Source organism: Augochlora pura, chromosome 8, assembly GCF_028453695.1.
Source record: "Augochlora pura isolate Apur16 chromosome 8, APUR_v2.2.1, whole genome shotgun sequence".
Taxonomy (NCBI): Eukaryota; Metazoa; Arthropoda; class Insecta; order Hymenoptera; family Halictidae; genus Augochlora; species Augochlora pura.
In genome coordinates this window covers 6,446,826-6,468,003 of record NC_135779.1, presented here as the reverse complement: position 1 = coordinate 6,468,003, position 21,178 = coordinate 6,446,826, and the positions used below count along the sequence as shown (strand labels likewise).

The 21,178-nt window shown below is 45.0% G+C and overlaps 1 protein-coding gene across 1 annotated transcript in view; it reads left to right on the top strand.

Moving 5' to 3' along the window:
* LOC144474357 (receptor-type guanylate cyclase Gyc76C) overlaps window positions 1-21,178 on the top strand; it is a 92,672-nt gene that overhangs the window by 16,304 nt on the left and 55,190 nt on the right. Inside the window, exon 2 of the mRNA XM_078189119.1 lies at window positions 755-874. The gene's annotated coding sequence lies outside the window, so the exon portion shown is untranslated. The remainder of the gene's footprint in view (window positions 1-754; window positions 875-21,178) is intronic.

Here is a 21,178-nt window from a genome sequence, read left to right as displayed (position 1 = left end):
CGTTATGGAGATGGTATGGACGGAGTCAGTGCTTAATAAGTATATTTACTGTATTTAATAAAAATGTAAATTAAATGTAAATGTAAATGTAAATTAAGTTGGTAATTATATTTGCGTTTGGAAAATATGAATAAAGAGTCGTTTATAAATATATCAAGGTTTTAATAAATTAATAAATTCTCCAAATATGCGAAAATAAAATATATACCTTTAAATTTGAACCCTTTGCAATTTGTGACTTTAAGTCACCATTAAAATTATTTTAACACCTTCCAAAATTATGTTAGCACCTTCCAACATTATTTGTGCACTAGCAAAAGTAAAATTTAAAAAATTGTGATATTGTTGTTATGAATTACAAGAATCAAGTACTCTTTTATTTCAATAGAAATAAATTAGAAATAGATAGAATTTATTTAATTTTTTAAGTCGATCAATAATTTATCAAAAAGAAAATTCCTTTGCGGAAGCTTCCAAAATTAATATTCGAAACAGTTAATTTCGAGTTAATTGGTTTCTCGATCCTCTCAGCCGCGCGAGCGTCGCGCGACGCTACGGAGGGAAAAGACAGCGCGCGCGCGCGCCGGTCGTCAGCTCCGGAACAGCTCAATCGAACGTGGCGAACGCACACGCGAGAGAGAGAGACACTCCTTTTTTCCCTTCCCTCGGAGGTTGTGCCCGCGGGTAGAGCCGATCCGAAAACCGCAAGATAAAGAACGACTAAAACGTGTCGCCTTTCAATGTTCTCTTTCAGGTGGCTGTTAGAAGTTCAGGCTGAAACCGCGAAGAGCACCGATTGGCAGCAGCATGATAGCGATATAGCGTTCGAGCATCGACAGTCTTCTCCGTGAAGTGACTCTGCCATGTTGCTTAGGTAAGATTAAACAACAAACACCGCCAACAACGTCATTCTCATCGCTGATCCCGCGACGCGTCCATGTATGTACGCGCGCGCGCGCGCGCGTGTAAACGACCTCGCCGACGCCGATTCAATGCACCCGGTTATCATTATCGTGTGGTAACGTGCGCGAGAACCTCCCGCACCCCCTCTCGTGACCCCCTTGAACGGTAGTGCAGCAACAACGCCGACGACGGGGCAAAGCAAAAAGGGTGGTGCACCGTCGCGAGAGAGTTTCGCCGAGTCCGCTCGCAATCGCGTGCTCGCGCTATTCAATATGGCGGCTGGCTGCCGGCCGCGGAGCAGATACACCGAACGCGTGTTATCGTTCGCCGGCGTACTATTTTCATGTGTTATCTCGGTCCACGTCCGCCATGAAGCTGTGCAAACACCGTCGCTTTGAGAGCGGCGAGCCGCGGACCCGCGGCCACGCGCGACGTACCCTCGCGATCTTCTCTCTCGCGCTTCGATTGTAGGCTCTCGCTGGAAATCGCCTTTGTCAATTGGTCGTCTTGGCGATCGATAATTTGTTGGGCATCGTTCAGATGAAAACGTCCGCTCGAACCGCTTCGAAAACGCGCGCTCAAATCGCCTCGAAAAGCGCTCGAACCGCGCGAGTTTGCGAGTTCTGTATTGGCGCGATCGCCGCAAATGACCGTGTGTAACTCCGTGGTGCCGAGGTACGAAGGGCCCCGCCGGCGATAAAACCAGTCACGAACGTTGCGCGCCCGTGGAAAACGTGCGATAGCCACTTCTGCAGAATTTCTGGCCTATGCACGTGCGCGCACGTTCGGCCGTGTTCTCGCGAGAACGACCGCCCTCCCTTCTCTCTCTATCGCTCTCTCTCTCTCTCTCTCTTTCTCTCTTTCTCTCTCTGTGTACGTTACACGGAAGCGTGGAACAATGCCATACCATTCATGGTAAAAGAAGAAGTGGTTGAATCACCGGCCCGCGCTTAGGCGCTCTACAGGGTTGCTCAGAGGAAACGTGCTCTAGATTAACCGCGGCAGACACGGCTTCATACTATGCCGACTCTCGTAACGTCTTCTTCCGGATGTTTTCCATTCCGATTCGACGGCAATGTAGCCAACAGTTTCACTAGACAATAGCTAACAGTCTCGATACCTGTATATAGCTGACAGAATTATTTGGTTCAATTTTTTATTAATTTTTGCGATGATCTATTACGTTCTCTTTATTTTATTAGGATTCGTAGGTTTTAAGTATGTTGGCAAAGTAATTGGTGTCGTGGATGGATATTTTTTATTTGTTTATTTGTGGATATTTTTGACTTCTCTATTTGTGGATACTTTTTATTTCTTTATTTGTGGATATTTTTTGATTTAAAACGCGACAACACGACCGACATACATAGTTCAATTTTCACGTTTCCCAACGGTAATTATTCCGAACAAACGTCCGTTTCCGCTCGAATCTACGAACAGCTGCCATAAATACATCGAATCGGAAAGTCTAATAAGTTGCTTACACATGAAAGTCCGTAAAGCAAGTACACGAATTTCAAATGCGCGTCGAAAACAATTGTGCGAAATCGAGTGCAAAGAGCATTAAGTGAACTTTGCGTCGGCGCTTAGGCGATCCTAGGAACGCGGCGATTCTATTAGGGTGTCTCATAAGTTTCGTACTTTTTTAATGCGAAATTAATGGATGATGTTTGTTGTTTAAGGTGGATGTTATATATGAACTGTTATGATTTTTATCGAGCATACTCTGAAAGTCGTACATAAAGTGGCGCGGAAAGAACTTTACGCCCTAATAGAACCTACACCCTAATATTTCGCACCCCCTGGACTCGGTAGTGTCAAGAGCGCAGAGAAGAACAAGCATCCAACGACGCGGCTCGCAGTCGGAAGCGATCGCTGTTGGACGCAGTCGGCGCCGGGAGATTAGTAGGTTCCCAGGGAATGATTGCGGGCATCGGGCGAGGCGTGTTAACCCGGATGGAATCGTAACGATATCACGGGACGGGCAACGCGAATTTATAGAAACGTCAGCCGGCAATTGCCGGGCGGCGTGCGCGCGCGACGCCCGTAATTGCTTTCACCGGATTCCCCGGTAAAAGATGGAATCCGCGCGTAGGATCATAGCAATTTTCACGCGGCCGGCACGCGCTCGCTCCTGCCAGAGATACCGTCGTCCGTTGATTTACAGTGTCCGTTGAATAATTATTTAGTGAAACGCCCGGTTATACCCGATTTCCCCTTGAACGGTGAACCGGGCGAGGTACGGGAGACCGACGACGGGGCCCGGCAATTTCCTATTGCCCGGCGATGAAATATATCGCGTTCGTAGGCCCGGCTAACTGCGAAATCGTGTGTTTGCTCGCCGGTGCCTAGTAATAACGTTGCGGTCTGCGAGCCGAAGAGGGAAATAGTCTCTCTCTCGTCGGCCGTGTTATAAAGTTACACACCGGCGATCGGAGTAACGCGATACACTGCGCCGAGAAACAGTAGTTAGAGATCGGCCGGACGGGAAAAAAATACGGCGGCGGTGAAAACGGCATCGAAACCAGAACGATATACCAATGGCGCGCACCGCCGACTGGCAAAACGGCCCGCGCCGACCACCATGCCCGAGATCTATGCCGAGATCCACGTCGCGCGATCCCGGAAAATCTTGGAATCGTGGCTAACACTAGCACCAACATTAAAACACTGTAGTTTACCATGCCTATTTTCTGGCAATTCTTTAACCCTTTGCACTCGGTGCCATTTTAAATGGAAATCCAAAATCTTCAGACTTACAGTGATTCTATTTTATATAACTTGGAACATTTTATACATTGTAAAATTGAATTTTATGACTTACAGATAATAGCTCTTAACAATTTTTTAAATATTAGTAGATCTGATAAAGATTATTTAGAACAAGTTAAATTATCAGAAAATGTATCGCAGCGAATGAATGTTCTCCATTTATTTCAAATCACCAGAATAATTGCATTCTATCTAATAATTCAGTAAAATAGCAATATTTTATTCTATTGCTACAGAATAAATTCCGAACTGCGAATAAATATATATTCAACACCTTTTTCACTACTATTTAAAATATCACCTAAAACCTTTTTCAGACCAAATAAAAATATTTCATTCTCAAAGGTACGTTCTTCCGACCGAACAAAGCTGAATTTCGCTTCCGAAAAACGAGACATCGTTTCACCATTCGCCTTAAGTTCGACGTCCAGCTCCGAAAGACGACGGATCCGCTTGACTCGAAGCGTCAGTCCGGTTAAAAGACCCGCGCGAACGGTTCCCGACACATTGCCGTGCGAAAGAGAGATAACGGAAGCCCCGCTATCGGATGCGCCGCGAAACGAGCGTCACATTCCGCGCATCGTTCCACGAGGTCGACGGTGTGTCGGGCACGCGTGTTGATTGGAGAACCCGGAAGCGGTACGTCGGAGAGCGGAGCGCGAATTCCTTCGCGCGCGCGCGCGCGAGCGTCGCGGGACAAGGAGAGCAGAGGGCCGCGATATAAACGCCGATCGAAGTCTCTCTTGTTATCGCGGAACACAGACACGCGCGTGTGTGGCCACGCCTCGCACGTTAATTTCACTCTCAATAAAGTTTTCGCGAACGGGGTCCCGCTTTCACTTGTTCCGTTGAAACGGCCTGCGCGAGCGGCCGCTCGCGGAGCCCCGGGACCGTTCCGGCGAGGCAGAAACCGATCTCCGCGGACCGCAACGATTATCTCGTTGCAGAAATTACAAGACCCCGTCTTATCTGATCCATAGATTCTTCGGCTACCGTAAAAGTGTTTCCCGTCGGGATCTATTAATAGTCCTCGGTTCCGAGGCGGTGGTTTTTTAACGGGGCAACACCGACAGGCCGATTCCGCCGCGCGAGTAGTCGCGCGGTATCGGCCTGCGCTGTCAATCAGCCGACCGCTCCCGTATCTGATCCGTCTGACGGAGCCGGTCTCTCTCTCTCTTTCTCTCTTTCTTTCTCTCTTCGCGATGAAATCAGGCGGCGGCAATTAATCACGGAAAAAGTATTCGGCGCGGCTACGTCACGGTCACGATCAGCCCGGTCTCTTTAATTATATTCGTCAGCGGCCGCGTGTATCGCGCGAGACAATGGGTATCATACGAGACGGTGCCGAGGTGCGTCATCCTCCTTGCTCTTGGAACACTGTTGTTTAACGCGAACTTTTAGAGCTGTGCCCACGTCGCTTCAACCAAGAATATCCGTAGCTTCCTTTACCCACTATTTACCCGAGAATTTACCCCTTTAACATTAACCCCCTTCAACTAAAATTCCATTTTCATAAACACATTTCCATTAAATTTAACACCTACATCTCTCCATTTACCATCTCAACGTCACACGAAAAAGATCCAAAGGCCAACCCAAAATTATCGTAAAATATCATAGTCGCTACTAATCTCATATAAAAGCATTGCGCAAAGGGTTAAGGGTGAAGGCATCGCCAGCAGTAGAGCGAATTTCTGTATCACGCGTTAAGAGAGCCGCGCAGAGCAGAGCATTGCATAGCAGAGTACGAAACGAGTCTAGCACCCGGAAGCTGCTCGGCGAAGATATCAGTCGGCGAGAGCACGCGAAACCCTCGAATATCTTATCACCGAGTGGTCCGGTTTGCTTTGGTTGGCCGGTGGTGGTAATAACAGCTGGCCGTTATGCGCGTACATAAACGTCGTTAGGCCGCCGCGTGGAACGGCGAGTGATTCTCTCTCGCAGGCCGGGCGTTGAATCGAGAGAATTACTGCCGGCCCCGGGGAGGAGGGCGGCTTTGGAGCCGCGCCAACCGAGAGACTCGTTTCGCGTGCGTGCGATTCCGTGGAACATCCGTCGCGTCCGCAAGTGGGTCGACGCGAACCGACTCCGGAGCAGTCGCAGACGGTGCGCAGAGCGTCGCAGGGAATTACTGATCGTCGCAATGAGTTACGAATCGTCGCAGAGGATTAAAAAGGATTCGCAGAGGATCGCGAAGGGTCGCAGAGAATTGCAGAGCATTGCAAAGAATCGTAGAGCATCTCGGAGTGTCGCAAAGAGTTTCAGAGAATCTCAGGGCTTTGCTGAGCATCTCAGAGCATTGCTGAGAATCTCAGAGCCTCATAAAACGTCACAGAGCATCGCAGAGCTTCTTAGAGAATCGCAGAGGATTTCAGAAAATCTCAGAGCTTCGCTGAGAATCTCAGAGCTTCACAAAGCGTCTCAGAACTTCTCAGAGAATCACAGAGCCTTACAAAGCCTCGCAGAGCATCGCAGAGCTTCTTCGAGAATCGCAGAGTTTCTCAGAGCATCGCTGAGAATCGCAGAACTTCACAAAGTCTCACAAAACATCGCTGAGCCTCACAGAGATTTTTTTAGAGAATCGCAGAGTTTCTCAGAGAATCGCAGAGTATCACTGAGAATCTCAGAGCGTCTCAGAGTTTCTCAGAGAATCACAGAGTCTTACAATGAATCGTAGGGCCTCACAGAGCATCGCAGAACCTTACAAACCCTCACAGAGCATCGCAGAACCTTACAAACCCTCCCAGAGCATCGCAAAGCCTTGCAGACCCTCCCAGATCCTCGCAGTTTATCGCAGACCCTCGGAGAGCATCGAAGCGCCTCGACATCCACCGAAACGAAGCAAAACGCCGCGCAGTGCCGAATCGTCGCGGCGGCCCTAATGGCGCTCTGCCAACTATTCCGCGAGCATCAGCGCGCGAATGTTTATGCGCGCTCGCATTCGGCGGTTCACGCGGGTCCCAGCACACACGCTCTCTTCTCCCGCTTGTGATTCTCATCTGCCCCGCGGATGCTCGTCGCCGCCCGCTTTTACGACGTTTCCTCGCGGCCCCGAACGGGCTCAGATAACATACAGAAGTTAGTAACCAAGATTTACGGCCCGCGGCTTGTTTTCGTCCGATTTTCTCCTTCTTCCTTCCTCTATGTCTCTTCTCTCGTCTGCTCTCTGTTTCGACATCAAACACGCATCCGCGGGCTAAGCCGATCGGGGATCTTGCGCCGCAGACGGAACAGCGGATCCGGCGTCGACGGAGACGCATCTCGGACTTGATTAAACGGTTTTGACATCGATGGGATCGCGATCGACAATTTTTGGCGATTTTCGATTTTTCGGAGCGATTTTTAGTTTGCAAATAAAGCTATTTTTACTTTGCACTGGACGCCATTTTTACTTTGTACTCAAAGCCATTTTAACTGTAAATCTGAAATAATTTTCATGGCATAAATGCTATTTTATATGGAAAATGGTATTTTAAATGGAAAATAATATTAAACAATAAAATAGTTCATTACCTATAAAAATCTAACCAAGACAATGGTTCAATTAATATGGCTATAACGGTTTCAATTAATATACTAATAACTGTATCAAAATTCACCATAATCAATTAACTCAATTCATCATCGTCAAATGAAATATTTTTCTTTCACTAAACCACAGCTCAAGCAACTATTACAACAACCTAAAACAACCTAAATACGTTTCCTCTACAATATACATGTAAGTAGTCTTATAATATAGCAATCTGCACCATAAACACGCATTCGCTATATCACGTCCGCCGCGAGTAAATGTACAACTATCTCCCGGCAGAATGTACCTACTTAATTATTAACGCATCATACACCTCGCGCCGCGCGAGTTGCAACACGGCCGAGAGAAACTTTGTATCGTTTCCATCGATAAAGTGATGGATGATGCCGGGTACGATGATGATGAAGCGGGCGTGCGCAACAACCGCGTTATCTCGACACTCGTTCAAAAGCGAGAACGCGGCGGGCAGATAACAGCTCGCAATTAACGAGCCACCCAATTAACCGTGCGAGAAGAGCAATTTCAAAGAGCAAATTCAAAGAGCAAATCTCGAAGGAGCAATTTCGAGATCAAATTTCCCGACGATCCTTTTCCATAGCGATCATTTTCCAGAAACCGAGGAGTCCACGGTTCTCCATAAGATTCCGCGGTTTGATGGCCGAACCGATCCCCGGTTCTTCAAAGAGTCCGCGAGACCTCCTCCGCGGCCAGTTAGCGAGAGCAGCAACAAACAGAGAGGAGGCTTCAAGCGCCCCGCAGTATATTTAGTCGCGGCATGAAAACAATTTTCTCAGCCGGAGTTTATCTCGGTTTCCTGATCGGCAGAGTCGTCGGTCGGCTCTCTGGCGCAATGCCAGCGCGGGCGGTCCCCGTGCGCGTCCCTTGTTTCCGAAACAAGCGATCGTTGTTGAGCGCAGCGACTCGGAAACGGCCGGGGTTTCTAAAACCATCCTTCTTGTTTAAACATTCCCGTTGGAAACGACAGGAACCGTCTACGCAGCTTCCGTCGCGATAAATCGAGGATGAGGCTGACTGCAGGTGTCTCGCGTGATCTTGATGATGATCGTGAGCGAAACCTCGCGATCTCGTCGCCACCCCTGGAAAAATGAACCGCCCCGGTGAACAGCGAAACGGACAGGTGGCAGCTCCCCGGACTTTTGCGGTCGATTTAACAAGCTCGTTAGAACGATCGCGACCGGCTTATTAGAGTAAACGGATCGCAACAGTGTAACAGGAATCTGCGCGCGGCTCTCTCTCTCTCTCTCTCTCTCTCTCTCTCTCTCTCTCTGGTCGTGTTTCTGCTACCTGTTCTGGAATCGAGCCCGCAGATCGCCGGAGTACGTTTCGCGATTATCGTTGTTTTGCTCGGCTGTCATCTGCGGGGCACGCCGTTCGGCTCGAATCGTTGATGACTATAGTTATACATAGTCCGCGCGACATAAGAAGCTATAGATAAGGGACGCCGTGGCTACGGCTCAGAAAAATTGACTTATTTTAGTCTTCTAACCCTTTGCAGTCGAGTGGTGACTCTGAGGCACCACTCAAATTTTTCTGTCACCCTTTAAAATCATTTTTATAGCAAGAAAGATTAATGTTAGAAAAATTGTTGAAAATGAAACTGTTTGCATGAATCGCGAGAGTAAAATTGTTATATATAAAATTGTACTGTACGCTAGAAAAATTATTTCAAATTTACAGTAAAAATGGCTTCGAGTGCAAAGGATTAAAAAATCGAGCGTGTAGAATATTCTGTCTGAGGACATTATTTTTCGCTATTATTCGAGCAGTTTTGAAGCACTTATAAACCCTTTGAACTCGAAGACATTTTAACTATAACTGTGATATAATTTTCCTGGCTCAAAGTATTTTTATTCTATGCAACAAAGTGCATTTTCATGCGTATGAAGTCGATTCATGCGATAGTTTTATTGTTTAAGAATTTTCTTAAAATTGTAGTAAAATAAGACTGAAATAGATATAACAAAGTATTTTATTCCTCTGCTAGTGGCTACGGGTTCTTTCAGTGCGTCTACGCAGTTCGAATTCTCGCAACCAAGTGTCCCAAGACCTCTGCCTCGCCACCCGTCCTCGAATTTCCACTTGGACTCCCTTTCTTCCAATGTTTAGGCGATCTCTCATCAGCGACCAAACGAACGCCGTACGAATTCTCGGGACCAGCGAACAGAGGATCTTTTCCGAGCTTCGCTTTCAAAATCTTGACTTTGTTGGTGTAAAAATAATCTTGGGACGTGGTAAAACAATTCTAGTGATGCCTTAGATAGTTATCTCACTCGAATAGAAAGGTTACGTCGGTACATTGTAGTACATTGTACATAGTAAATGCTTATATTAGCGGAAGCTCGATTTTTAAATCTAAACTTCATTGTAATAAAAATGATATCGAAACGTAATGGAATAATTTTAGTGGTGTCTCAGAGTCACTATTCCATTGCAAAGGGTTAAAATATTTTATAGCATATTCTCGACTCTTATATATATCGCATAATAGAAGATTCATCGTGGCGCTATGTAACAATCCTTGTAAAATTACCGTGGAATTCGACGCGTTAAAATCGCTTCGTTTGCAAAGGGTTAAGGAAAGGTACCGTCTCCTAAAATCGAAATAAAGCATGAAAATTTAAGACCATAAAACCGCTCTCTGTTATTTCGTCGTCGCGCGACGCAAGTCGGCGAGAAGCACCGCTGGAAGCGCATTCTTCTTTTGTCGTCTTATTTCCTACTGTCTGGCGACGGCACGTGGCGACAAACGAAGATGAATACCATTAGATGCGTCACCGAAAGAGTACGATTAAAGATTTCACGCGTCTCTCGCCATCTCGCTCTTCCCCCGTATTTCGATTTTATTTAGTGACATCACTCCCACCGAATAGCATTGCACTCTACTCGGCGTAACGAGGTCAAAATTGCTAACAATAGGGAAAACCCGTGGGGAGGGGAGGACGCAGAAAACGAACTTTCCTTATCGGCCGGCTACTTAAAAAGCAGACCTCTTAAGCAGCTCCGCTGAGCACAGTCGGTCTGCGCGCGAGTATCGCGAGTCGTTTTTCGCGGAGTCACCTTGCTCGTAAAAATAACGCCGTTTATTTATAGCCCGGCTCTCGTTATTAAGTCGATTGAAAAAAAGGAGGCGCGCACGCGGCGGCACGAAATCCCGCACGTAACAACCGCGGTGTCGCGCATTGTGTCGCCTCGTTAGTCATGCTTCCCGGGAAAAATTGATCGCCGGGGCTCCTTCCCTCGGCACGCGAGCCTGCACGCACCGCGCGCGATTTCGACTTCTTGCAAAAAGGGAGCCGAGCCGACTCTGGACCACGTGCTCGTCTCGAACAGATTTCCCATCGAAATTAAACCCGGAACGGCTTCGACTCCCAAATGTTTCCTTCGGCGTCGTTGGTTGTGTCTGTTAACCCTTTGCACTCAAATGGTGGCTCTGAGCATTAATATAAATTATTATTATTATTATTATTCTTTATTAACGGGCTAGTAAGACCCTTTTATATATAAAATAAATTATAAATCATATAAAATATGAATAATATAAATTATAAATCATAATATAAGAGTGTGTCATGAATTAATCACATAGTGTGTGTTTTAATGGCTATAGTTGCTGCCTTTGTAAATTGTTGCATCATTTTTCTAAATAATGTTGATTATTAACACGTTGTCCTGGGACATCAGTGTCCTGGGGACGCGAGAAACCCGCGACAATGCACCGTAGACGGGGGATCGCTTTTCGATCACGCGGTCTCGTCGCGGCACGCCTCGCCGGACACGCACGGAGGACGATTAATAATTTTTCGTCGCGATCCGCCGCGTAATCCGTCGCAGCCGTCTCGCGCCGAGTTATTCGCCTTTTTTTCCGGCGATCGCCGCGTCTCCGTCGTTGCATAATTAATCGGGAGAATAGGTAATTCAACAGACCGCGGAGAGACTTGGTAATTAACCGTCTTGTTGCGCCTGCCTCTCTCTATTTCTCTTTATCTCTCTATTTCTGTCTTTATTTCTATTTCTCTCTTTATCTCTCTTTCTTTCTCTTCTTTTCTTTTTCTTTCTTTCTCTTCTTTTCTTTTTCTTTCTTTCTCTTCTTTTCTTTTTCTTTCTTTCTCTTCCTGTCTTTTTCTTTCTATCTCTTTCTTTCTTTTTCTTTCTCTCTCTTTCTCTTTCTTCCTCTCTCTTTCTGTCCTTTTATTTCTTTTACCATCTCTCTCTATGCCTTTTTCTTTTTCTCCCTTTCCGTCTCTGTTGAATGAGCATCGCCGATCCGTGTTCCGATTTCTCGGCCGCATTAATATTCCCATCTAATCCGGCGGACGTGTGTCTTCGGCTTATCGACACGGGTATCGACACGCAAAATAAATATTGTCTGGGTTAATTAAAAGAAACAGAGGCCCCGATAAAGGACGCGTTTCATCCCGCGATCGTTTCAACGAGTCACAATGTTTCTCGCGTCCTATGCTGTCTTTGCTATCGTATATGTTACTTGATGCCATTTTGATAGAGACATTGAGTCATAGGTCTTTTCTCACTAGCATTTATTTATTCATTTCTTTATTCATTTATTCTATTTCATTACAATACTAAGGAGTTTCAATTGGAAATGGACGAAAGATTGATTAACAAAATTTGAGAATGTCATTGCATTATTTCTGACTTAATATCATTATTTTGAAAAGAATAGACTTTCTATTTCATTTTTTTCTTGTGAACGCACCTTTCTTCGCGACGCTTTAACGTTTCAATCCTTTTCCAACTAATTTAACCAGAAAAATTAAATGAAAACAGTGTTCCATAGAATCATGAAATTCTTGTTCCGCGAAATAGAAAGTCTCTCGATCACACGTTCGACCACTCGTTCGAAACGAGACGAATGGATTCGCGGTCGAAAAAGTTCGTCGATTAGCACCGCGCCGTCGAAAAGTCGCTACCAGCGCGCGTATTAAATGTTTCGCGCGGCGCGCTTACGGAGCACTAATTAAACTGACGCGCGCGGCGGCGGCATAGAAATCGTGGTATTCCTGCAATTTACACCTGCCACCTTGGGCGTAATAGATGAACGGGCAAGGGCGAGGTGACGGCCGCGCGCTCGCCACTGCTCTCTGCGTCTCTCGATTGCGCAAACACCGTGCGATGTAATTGCTAACTCAAAGTAGACCGGGAAGAATTAACAACGCAACGGGATTATTAACCCTTTGCACTCGGTGCCGGTCTATGCTCGATTCCGATATATAGTGTTTCTAATAGTCTCACAGTATTTCCATTTGATTTATTGCGTTTTATCTGTACGATCTACGGTGTTCCTGTTTTTATGCGATTTATTTTAACTGTATGCAGTTGAGTTGAGTTCAGTTGACTTGTATAGTAGCTGTGCTTTTAATGGTTTTTTAAATGTTGATGACTGTCGTAATTTACTGATGTAGATTGCTAGTCAAAGTAGACCAGGAAGAATTGACAACGAAATGAGATTATTAACCCTTTCCGCTCGAAGATGTTCTACCTGCAATTTTAACATAGTGTCTTTGATCTACAGTACTATATTTATTATATTCATAGTTTTGTAATTTTTTTTAACAATGCCAGAGTTTTTAGAGTTTCTAGAGTCACCATTCGAGCGGAAAGGGTTAACACGATCACCGCGACGAATCGCACGCGTTCGGTGACGAAGATAAGATACCCGGCCAAGAGGCTCCGCGAAATGATTTAATATTGACCGAAGCCGTTTAGAAGACGGCGGCGAAGATAAGTGGCGTGTCGCGCGGGGAGGAGGTGGAGGCGGCGGCGTGTTTCGTTCAGGTGGATGGACCCACGTGCGCCTACGTGATGCACTCGCGCGCAGGGAACGATAAAAGTCCGCCTCGCTGAAAGTTCTGTTTGCTTCTCGTGACGAGATACTTAAATTGCCTTTCCGTCCGTGAAAGTCGCGCAATCCGCGGTACACGCGCCCGCCGGAGATACATCCATCGACGCATCGCGTGCCTTGTTCTCGAGGTTTGGTAATCTTTGCGCAACTTTGGAACCGATGCGCCTTCGCGGTATTAGCGAAAGATGGAAATGACGAGAGAACGAGAGACACTTTCATACGTCGCTACTGTTTCATGCGGTTGATGCATGGAGATGCTCGTCGTGCGCAATACTCTATGATCTAGCGAACAGAGTATCGTTTGGTAACCTGTTGTGCAATTATTGCCAGCGATAATATTTATGCTAATATTAGAAAATATTTTAAATATTGTTTTAATAGGATCTTTGGAAATTAGGCGAAATAGTATAATAATTCAAGGTATGTTTCAATGATCCATGGGGAAAGCGTGAAATATTTTATTTTCGTAGAGCACGGAAGAAGTGTTTTATTTTTTTAAATCGCGAAATAGGTATTTTATTTTCTATTTAATATATTATATATTTATTTAGATATATGAATAAATATTTTGATCTATTTAGTATAGTATCTTTGCTATCTATTTAAAATATATTATCGTCGGGTAACACGACGATCGAACGAGCGTTTAATAACCGGCGTGGGTGGACGCGATCCGCGAGCACGTAAACCGAGGGGATGTAAGTTGAAATTGGCGGGCGCGCACGTCGTCCGGTGAATTGTAAATGATCCATACGCGCGCCGGGCTTTGCGTATCGAGGTATCCTGTGGTGACCAACGGAGCCACACCCCTGGAACGTTTACAGTAGTAATGTGATATATTATATCGGCACGAAACACTCTAATGTACTGTGTAGCCTGCGATAATGACAATGCCCACGCGCGCACATCTCGTACTACATATATATGTATGTATATATGTACGCGTATCGTTCTTCAATTACCCCGTGTAACACGATACACTGTAGAGAGACGAGGCGCGTTAGTACCCGTATTACACGTATCACGTGCGGAAAACAAACAGATACACCGTAATGAAACGATACCGGTCCTCTAATCAAAGCCCCTAAGCCGCGCAATCCTTTCCTCCTTCGATGCAATACGCGCTCGATTCTCTCGTTAAACTCGTTTAACTCTTTGCACTGCGATTTCTTTCAGAACAACGTTAATCAGCAATTTTTCGAGCTTAATTATTTTCACGATGAAAGAAGAGTCAATTTCAATTGAATGAAACGAAGTAAAATTTGCTAATCCTTTCATTTGTTTGAAATTGAGAGTTTCGTTGTTTTCCGATTTTCTGTATTTATTTCTACTTTTAGATCTTGATGAGGGAAGAGTCAAATTTTGCTTCGATTGAATAGAAATTTAATAGAATAGAATTAGAAAAAAATTAATAGAAATAGGAAATATTAATTTAATAGAATTTTCCTAAAATGTTTAATAATAGAGAAAGGAGGGATAGCTGAGGCTATTTAAAGCAACTTTTTCCTTTACAAAAATGTTCTGCGAGGCGTCGTTAGCGAGTTATTAACGAAAAACGCTGACCAATGAGAGGCGAGTACTACAGGCGCAAGGATACTAAGCCAGCGAATAGATTACGCCCCCTTTGGCTCATTGGTTCTACCGACTCGCACCAAATAACCTCGCCTTTTATATCTCATAACCTCGACCAATGAGAGACGAGTACTGAAAGCTCGATACTACTAATCCAACGCGTAGATAACGCCCTCTCCTACTCATTAGCTCTACCGCCACGCCCCACTTAATCTCACCTCTCATTGGCCAAACGTTTTTCCTTAATAACTCCTTACCAACGCCTCCTAGAAAATTTTCGCAAAGGAAAAAATTGTTCAAAATCGCCTCAACTATCCTCACCATCAAAATCGCCAATTTCCGAATCGTCACAAAATTTTAAAACACCCTGTATTGCAACGATTAATCGCGACGCGTTCCCCCAGATCATTTAGGGTCCATCGTTCATTCAGTCCATCGATCTGGCTCACGTCGATCGTTTCGCGACAGATACTGGAGTTAACGTCGCGATCGCCGGGACGAGAGAGAGAGAGAGAGAGATATCGATAGATCGCGCCGGACAGCGCGAATTCCAGCCGCGGCGAGCACGGTTATCACTGTTTATCTAAATGATATGCACCGGCCCGACTGTTGACCCTGGGTTGCGTAAACGCGTGCCTGACGCATGCCGCCGCGCCAGGCAGCGCGATTCGACACTTCCGGCCGATTCTCTCTCGGCCGGCACGGCACCGCGAAAATTCCAGTGGGAAACCAGGTGGGAAATATGCCGCCGGTAATACGGAGGAGAGACCGCCGGTGTCTTGTGCAGCTGTTGCAATCCGAACTGCAATCTATTTGACGTCAGACGCGAGGCGGTCGGTGCGCGCGCTTTTCGAAGATTTGTTGGCGCGATTCGGGCCGGTTGAATTAAGGCACGATATAGTGTTGTTCAAATGAAAATTTGTAATATTATTGTTAGATTACTGGGGATTTTATTAAAATTGAAAATTCGGATAATAATAGTAATAATATTTTGGTCATAAGAAAATGAAAATAAAAATAATATCTTGGTCACGAGAAAATAATAATAATAACAATATTTCGGTCATGACAAGATAATAATAATAATAATAACAATATTTCGGTCATCGAATCACAGTTCCAAAAGCTTCGCAGAATCGACCGAACAATAGCCAACGAAAAATCGTCGAAGCTGCGGTCAGAAAAACCGCAAATATTTCGCTTGCCCGAGGCAACGACGTTCGCGTACGTTTTCGGAGAACAGCCGTAGCGATTTAAATGGGAATGAATAATTGAAGAGGCTGCGAGGAGAGATCCACGGGGACCGCGGCGGGCTTATCGGCGTCGAATGATTTATCTGACGCGATCAAAGGTGTAACCGCACCATCGGCGAAGTGACGTGCGCCCGGCTCGATAAACATCGCTATTCTTAGCCCGCTATCGGGCCGAATTTGCTTTACGTATCAAGCCGGTGTTAAGCGGGACTCCTGCTTGCTTTTCGCCTAGAGGAAAAGAAATTCGTCTGGACGGCTTAACCCTTTCGGTGCGAGCACCAGATATATCCAGCGAATGTGCGACGAGCCCCATGGTCTAGTAAAGGATATGACGTCCATGGGATGACCGGTATAAATAATAGAATTTTATGTAAATATCTCTAAATTTTTCGTAAGCTAGAACCAACCCTTTTTGTTTAAAAAAACACTGTTTTATCAAGCACAGTTTTTATTTAACACTTAGGACAAATCTTTATATAAAGGAATTTTATATTATATTTAAACTTAAATAAAACTTAATATAGCGAGAATGTCACGGCGGACAGAGTGCTAGTACCGAAAGGGTTAAGTGCCGTAGAAAGTCTCTCGATTGTCCGTAAATAAAGGGACGCCGGCGCCGACGATGATTTTCGGAGCCGAACGCGAGCCGTCGCTCCAATTTACTTTCGTTTCGGCCGCTGTGTCAACTTTGTTCGACGGTTTCCGACGCTTTTAGTGCCCCGATTCGAGAAACACGATCTCCGCGCGTAAACACCGCCGCGACATCGTTTACCAAACCGTGTTCTACGGTCGAAGTGCTCGTTTTTTAGGAAAGAGACGAAAAAAGGTGGCTCTGTTTATGGTGAAACCGCGGAACAGTATGGTTTTTTTATTTGCGCTGGACTCGTGTATTGCGTCGTTTGTTATGGTCGTATATTTAGATATATAGAGACGATGTTTGGAAAGAAGATTTGTTTGGAAAGAAGATTTGTTTTGGTTTTATTTGTTTTGGTTTTTTTAGTGGACGAATTTTTTAAGGACTTCTTTGAAAATTGCTGACAAGTTATATTAGAAGTTTGTGAAATAGTTTTCTACAATAGTTACTTTGTGAAATAATCTTTGGAATAATTATTTTGTGAAATAATCTTTCGAAACAATTATTTTATGAAATAGTATTCTGATACAAATTATTTCATGAAATAGTATTTTGAAACAAATTATTTATCCGCGCTTACGAGCTTCATCTACAAAGCAACACAACTAAATAGTATTATTGTTCCGAGAATCAGCCTTCCGCTGGATTTTTCGAACTCTCCGTACACAAACACGATTATCTAGACATTTCGACACGGTATAAGATACAGTGTTCGAATCAATACGACGACTTTGAGAGGCTTTTCGATGTTTGTTCCCGGTTCGGTGCACCGTGCGTCACCTAGAAGCGCGCGTATAGCGTCGATGCAATTTTTCCACTGGTCCGGGGGATCCGTGGAACAACCAAAGGGGGAGGAGGAGGAGGAGGAGGTGAAGAGATCGGTGGACAGAGAGAAGTGTGTCGACAAGGATGTATTCCGAAGCGACAGAAATTCTTGGTTTAATTAACATCAATCTCCCGGGAGTCGGCGTCTCCGCTGCCGGGGTCTTATTAGAAATTCGGAGTTTTTATTGCTCCGGCGGAGCATGCTCGGAGCACGTGACACGGGAATGCTCTTCCCTCGCGTCGAACGCGTGAATTGGATCCTCCAACAGCGTCGCTCGAAATCGACGAGAGTTTCGTCAAATCGGCGGCGAAAGTTCCATTTTCTCGGCGCTGGAGCAGATTGTCGGATGAAAGCTCTTTCGAGATGAGCAGAGACAGTGACGAAAGCATCGAGCGACGAGATTTTAGGCTTAGGTGGATCTTCGAGACGAAAATTCAAGAGTAAACGTCGTCCGCGTCTCAAATTCGACGCACAGGCTTAACACAGAGTTAACAAATTCGCTGGTTCGAGTACGCCAAAGTTCCCTACGGCGCGGAAAAAACCTACGGAAAAACTAGTATTACGCGATTACGAAACAAAGCCTCGTCGCCGGTGGCGTTCGAGAATTTTGTAATAGAGATAAGCCCGGTGTTGGGCAACGAGCGCGGCGGCTGTGGTGTTCCTCCGCGAGATTCGTTCACCGGAGAACAATGTCCCATTTCTTCCTGATATCGAATAAAGGAAAATGTTTGTGTCGCGCCCCCGGAGCGTGTAGGAATTTTTCGCTTTCGACAGCGCTTTATTAATTCGATCGGTAGAATTTCGAGCGTGGCTGTGAGACAAGAGAGTCGGAGAGAGCCGAACCTGAGCGAATGCGCGGTGCCGCAGCGTTTCGAAGACATTAAGCGCTAATGACTTTGACTTTTCCACTTGTGACGGCTAGGCCTTCGGTGTAACCGTACGGCCGGCAAGAAATATAGAACTCCTCTTTCTTCCATCGGGTCTATTAATAGACCGCGGATGTTTATGCATTCGCGCGTCTCGTAACTCGGCATTTGCATGAAAAATGGTAATTAATCGAGTTTGATGATACAAATGTACGTAATCAAATTCGATGCAGGCTTCGTTACAGTTTTCGCAAACAAGAGCACGCTGCTTGGACATACGAATATCTATGTATAATACAATTTTTATATACTATACATGATCTATATATAGAATTTCTGGCAATTTGTTTTATTGATTATTGTAACTTTAAAACTTAGTATAATCGCATAACTTTGATTTTATAGTAGGAATTAGAATATACTCTAAATTAAACTCTATTCTTGATAATAATTAATTCCATTTTAAAAGTACTTGATTCAGCGACAATTACACTGCGACTAACACAGTCACAACTACACTAAGTATACTACTTTAACACTTACATTTAAAATTCCTCAAATATCCTATATTCGACTGCATAACCTAGAATTCGCAGTAGAAGCTAAAATATACTCTAAATTTAATTCGATTCTTGATAACATATAATTTTTTAAATTATCAAATACTCGATGCAAAAGAGATGATTTAGAATACACGAAGTCGAATACTTCATATTCGGACACAATCGAATCGCGGTGCGATTCGTCCAGAGGGGTGCGACGGGGGATGACGGAGTCGAAAGTTCCGCGTCCGAGTCTGGTGAATGACACCGTGCATCAAGTGGAGAGAAGACGTCTTTATTGTTGGTCGGGTTATGTCGTGTCGTTGCAGGCCTCTAAGCTCGCTCCGGCGGAGTAGTGAGTCGCCTACGGAGCTCTCCGCAGGTCTCGGTTACGTAACCCGCAACAGGTGTGTCCCCGGGGTCCCCCACGTGTTGCCGCCGCCGCCGTTTCTCGAGAGACCTGAACGCGGAATCGTTCCGCGTCGTGAGACGACTGCGTTATTTTTCCCCGGGATCGGCAGCCGCGTTGCGAAATTTCATCGGGGCATTGTTGGGTCTGTCTCGCCGCGCCGCCTCTATCCCGCGTATTAATAACGCGGCAATCTCGTCGCGTTTTATGGTCCAGGGGCTCTCAAACGGACGTCGGTAACAAACGACGCGGCGTCTTTCGTTTCCATTATTCAGCGCTTTTACGCGCAGAGAGTCGCGAGATCGAACGCCTTTTAAAATGGAAAAAATTGTCTACAGTTGCGCCTTTCGATCTAAAATTTTTTTGAGACGGTTCAGAGATTTTTTTATTGACCCTCTTAGTGCCTCTTTATTTTTAATAACATCCTCGATACGACGAGATAATTTTTATTTTTTGATCATCTCCATTTACTACCCCTACACTAGATTTTAATAATAGAAAAATTGAATTTCGTTTCAATTCGCGAAATCGAACGCCTTTTAAAATGGAATCAATTTTCTATAGTCGAGTCTGGCGATCTAAATTTTTTTCAGATGTTGGAGAGATTAGTTTAATAAACCCTCTTAGTGTCCCTTTATTTTTTATAATATCCTTGATACGACGAGATAATTTTTAATAGTAAAAGATAATAATAAAAGATAATAATAGAATAAATAAATAGGAAACCCTCTTTGAAACCAACTTCAACAAAAATAAAGATCAAACTAATTTGCAACCATATTTCACCCGACCGCGTCAAGTATGCTCGTACAGCATACAGTGCAACACAGTGTACAGTCGTGCACACAGTTGCACAAGAGCACGCAAAACAATTAAAGTGCAAAGCGATCGAACGCACAGCATCCGAACGTCTTTGCGGCAAAAACCGCGAGAGACCGATTAAGCAGCGGCCGCTCGGTTGCGGCGATTGCACAATGTTTCCACACCGTTCTGTTTCCGGAAGCCTCTGTTCCCCCCCGCGTTGCAATCGCTCGATCGTGATTTACACGTCTGACGCTTCCTCGATATTGTTTCCTCGACATTGCTTCCGCGAATCGGGGCCGCGCCGCGATTCCGCGTGCTCGGAGGTGTTCTCCGCTGACGAAGAAAACGGGCCACGACGTAAATGAATTAGATCACACTGTAACAACCATATATCTTCGTGAACATAGACAATAAACATAACTTCGATATAACATCGACAAGAGAAATTTTTTAGACAGTTTGCATCTTGGACAATGTTTCATTAAAATGACCTTCGTTTTTAACACTTTGCTGACCGGCAATTTTCACGGTTGAAATTTTTGGAATTTTACGAAAATTGTGATGAATACCTAAATAGACGAAATAGAAACCTAAAAACACGATACGATAATTTTTTGCAATATTCTATATCGCCCTGGATGTCGTGACTTGAAATAAATAATGCAATTTTGGAAAGAGGGTTAATAATGAGACTTCCTGAGAGATGGAAGAACGTTATATATATAATATAATAAATCCAGGTTAAACAGCAAATATCGTGTATTAATTTCGCATCAAAAAAAGGGAAGAAACTTATGGGACACCCTAATATTTAACAGATATCTACCTCGAGATTACAAAGCTGGGAAAAAAGGATCGCCCGGTTTTATTCTTGGCCGTTCCCGCGCGGATGACTTTGCTCTGACGCAAGACTTCCTGGACATCATCGATACCCGATCGGGGAGATAATGACTGGAACACGCGACGCGGATTCTTTCGCTGGCCGGCTTGGCTCAGTTTTCGCGCGGCGGCAAGGTCGCTCGCGGCGATTAGATCGCGATGAATACGATCGGACGCGGGAAGAACGATCTCGCTCGATCCACCATTCGCACGCTGTGATCCACGCGAAAATCTGAATCGATGTGAAATTTGTGATCGAGGGGAAAATCGTGATCGATAGGAAAATTTGGATCGATGGGAAA